The 3,874-nt window shown below is 49.4% G+C and overlaps 1 pseudogene; it reads right to left on the bottom strand.

Moving 5' to 3' along the window:
• Nucleotides 1–1,352: 1,352 nt before the first annotated feature.
• Nucleotides 1,353–3,492, bottom strand: LOC127191155 (elongation factor 2-like; annotated as a pseudogene).
• Between the last annotated feature and the right edge of the window lie 382 nt (nt 3,493–3,874).

Here is a 3,874-nt window from a genome sequence, read left to right as displayed (position 1 = left end):
CAGAATTCATGGAGGAATGTTGCTTGCTGGCTTGTTCCCATGGTTTTAGGACAACTGACCCCATGGTCAGTGAATATCGGTGCATGTGCTTTGCTCAAAAGAGATACTCTATGAATCCCATTTCTATAGGCAGGCATTGTGGTTCCACACTGGTCTTGATTTCTGCTGCTATCAAGTAGAGTGCTGTCGATGGCCACATTGGCTCTGGTGAGAGGGAGTCTGTGGCCACATTCCAGGTAGGACTATTTTTCAAATACTAAGGTTGGTTCCTCATGGCTTGCAGGGTAGACATTGTCCACACATAAATCCACTTACAAGTTGTTCTTCCAGATTCTTGTTGTTTCTGAAAAAAATTTCTGACAAAGCAGCTATGTCTATGACAATGCAGACAGTAGGGTCCATGTATGTCCCTAATGAATAATCAGAGGTCCATGATGCAGCTTACTCTACCTGGAGGGTTTATTCTGTCACTGGGTCTTACAGCCACACTTGAATGAAGCCATAGGTTAACAGTGATCTTTTCCCTGGCTCACAGGAGCTCACCCTTTGCAAACTAGCCCCAGACCACTTCTACCCTAGTCAACTGGTTTTGAGGAAGTCTGTAGTAGGGTGTGGGTATGAAGGTCATTGTTGTCGTAGCATGGGTAATGTTGGAACTTGACCACTTGTTCATACAACCTATTTGCGCCCCATAGCCTTTAACCATGGTTGATCCTAGATATATTATCAAACACTGTACAGAGGCTTGCTGGTGTGCCATCATGGCTGCTTGTATTGATTGGTCTGCTCACACCCAACTCTTGATTTGAGAACTCAGGTCCCAAGGAAATTTGATGACCCAAAGTTAGAATTCCCATTATGCAAGGATATGTGAGTCTAGTAGAAGAGTATTCTTAAATGGACTCACTCCAAAATACTGGAACACTCTAGAAATTCTAAGGAAAATTTCCAGGTACCAGTAATGTAGCACATATATTACTAGCACCATGGGGTCTGCCAGCCCTGCTGTAGAACTCCAGACTGCCAAGTTTTTGCATCTACTAATCACATTGAGGGAAGTATGCCTAAGAGGTGAGAATATCAAGATTCCATATTTTCTTTTCAAAAAATTTTAAACCCCTGAATGCATTTATTTAGACTTTTGGACATATGTGAGTTTTCCTCTGAAAATGATAAAGAGCCCTGTTCGACCCACCCCACAAGCCCGCCGGTCCAGCCCACAGGAGGGACTCGCCCTGCTGCCTTGTAATCCCAAAATAAATAGAATTGACATCGAGTGTTAGTGCTGAGTGATGGCAGGGTGGCCCCAGCACCTTCCAGAGTGGCACTATGGGGACAGTCTCAAGGTGTTTTCAGATGGGCAAGTACCGTGCAGTGTGTGGGAGTACCAGGTTGCCTACACACAGTTTGTCCAGGAAATTGTCCAGCGCAGATGTCCTGCTTCAGACCTTTGCGCTTGCAGGTCTCGGCCACAATTTGGCTGGGACAGCTGATGTTGTCAAATGTGTCCCCAGGCAGGATCTATCAGTGATCAAACACACACTGGAGGAATGCCTGGCCACCAGTGTTAGAGCAGAGATCTGCTGTGAAACCAAACGGCTCGTTGACAGACAGGTGTGCCATCTGGAACTCCTTGAGCAAATGATCCCACTTCCTGTTCAGGACACTGTAGATGCCACCCACCACTTGCTTGGGACACTGGATCTACACCAGGTAGATAGACTCTATGAGGTGGGGCTGTGTGGTCAACACACTGGCATAGAGGCAGCGGTGCACCGTGAGGATGATCTGTCCACCGTCTCAGTGGATGGCATCAGCATGCAGGGTCACATCATGAACATCAAAGCACACACCACACATGTTCTCCTCACAAGGAGCATCCTCCTTAGTGGCCCATTGGAAGTCAGCCACCACGCTGTCCTTGATCTCATTCAGGGACCGCATGCCCTTGGTGATGTCAGTGAGAGTGTTGGGGCCAGTACTATCCTCAGGCCCAAAGCACCAGATCTTGTGGGCTTCAGCAACATCCCACTTGTACTTTTCAGCCAAGTAGCATGCATGTGCCTTGAGCTCCTGACAGGCAGCCACTTCACCCTTCTTGATGTCCTCAGCCAAGCCATTGGGGAAGAACCTGGCCTTCATGTATTGCTAGTTGTGCTTGTTGGGGGACTTCAGTGGCCCATCATCAGAATGGATCTTTGCATGGCTTCAGGTATAGGTCCTTTTTCTTCCCAGGCATGTAGTCAAGGCCCGTGATCCGTACCTTCCCATGGACACTACCCACCACCCCAGAGAGCACTCTACCAAAGGCATAGAAGTGACCTTTGTCTAAGGTTGGCACCATCTTGGAAACGTACATCATGAGTGATCCTTTGGGGTTGCAGCTCTTAATGGCCATGGTGGCCTCATCATCAGGTGGCCCCTTGTAGTGCTTCTGTGCAGTGATGGGGCATGGCAAATGGATGGTGGTCATCTGAAGCAGGGCGTCACCAGCAGGCAGCCAGTGGTGCACCACAGCCTTGAGCAGTGGTTTGCCCTCCTTGTCCTTGTCCTTGTTGTCCAGCTTTGTGCCCAGCTTTTCCATCAGTTTGGCTGTCTCCTCTTTCCTGAAGTTCATGATGGTGCTGAACTCCTTGAAGATGGGGTCCAGGATGAGCTGGCAGAAGGTGTGGGGAAGTTCCTTCCCATCAGGGCTATTGGCTGACTTGCTGAACTTGCCATTGGCTGGGTCAAAGTATCTGTCTTCCCACAGCTTCTTTATTATATCCTCCATGTTTTTGGCCAGCTCAGCTGGCCCAAGCTGCCCCTTACCCTTGGCCACAAGCCTGACCACACACATCTCTGCGAACTGCTTCAGAGTAAATGCCCAGCCATACAGGTCAGAGCCAAGGCCGACTGTGCCCAGGATGGGGTCAATCGTGATGTTGCCCATGGGCCCACTCTTGCCCTCACCATAGGTGGAGAGGATGACGTTGACATTCTCGCTGATGCACTAGAAGGTCTGGTAGAGTTCCTCAGGCTCCAACTGCAGTCTGTCTTGTTCATCATCAGCACAGGCTTGATGCACTCAGCAATGGCCTGCTGCAGCATGGTCCCTGTCTGCACGCACATGCTAGAAACGCAGTCCACCACCACCAGAGCTCCATCAGGGACATACAGAACAGCTGTTACCTCTGAGGAAAAATCCACATGGCCAGGGGTGTCGATGAGGTTGGTGAGGAAGCCTAGCCATCCTTTTTCTGCCTAATGAAGTTCAGGTCCTTCTCAGGGAGCTCATAGAAAAAGGAGATGGCAGTGGACTTGATTGTGATGCAGCACGTGTCCTTGCATGCGTCTAGGCTAGAGTAAAGGCGGTGATGCCCACCTTGCACACAAGGGAGTCAGTCAGCATGGACTTCCCATGGTCCACATGAGAGATGACCAACATGTGCTGGATGTTGTGGTGTTTTTGTCCATGATGGCACAGATCTCGTTTACCGTGAAGTTCACCATGGTGACAGATGGCAATAGATTCTCACAGGCACACTCATGGCAGCCAATGTAAAGGAAGAGCTTTGTCAAAGTTTTGGACAAGAGTTTTTTGCCATATCCCCGCAAATGTCACCAACACATTGAGTAGATTCCTCAATCTTTGTAGAGTTGGTCACCCACTTTTGTTCGTGTCGTACAAAGGACATCTGAAGTACTTGCCACTTTTGGCCCAGCAGATCCAGCTCCCATTGTGTCGTTCTCATAGCCAGCCAGCATGCTGCCCCGTGGGATGCATCAATGGCAGTTCTCTTCAGTCTACCCAACACAGACAGCAGGAGAGGCACTCTGGCCCGTGGTGTTGAAGGTGAAATAGCGGCCACCGTCTGCTCCTAACTCATGTTGC

Source organism: Acomys russatus, chromosome 6, assembly GCF_903995435.1.
Source record: "Acomys russatus chromosome 6, mAcoRus1.1, whole genome shotgun sequence".
NCBI lineage: Eukaryota > Metazoa > Chordata > Mammalia > Rodentia > Muridae > Acomys > Acomys russatus.
This window is presented reverse-complemented; position numbering and strand designations above follow the sequence as displayed.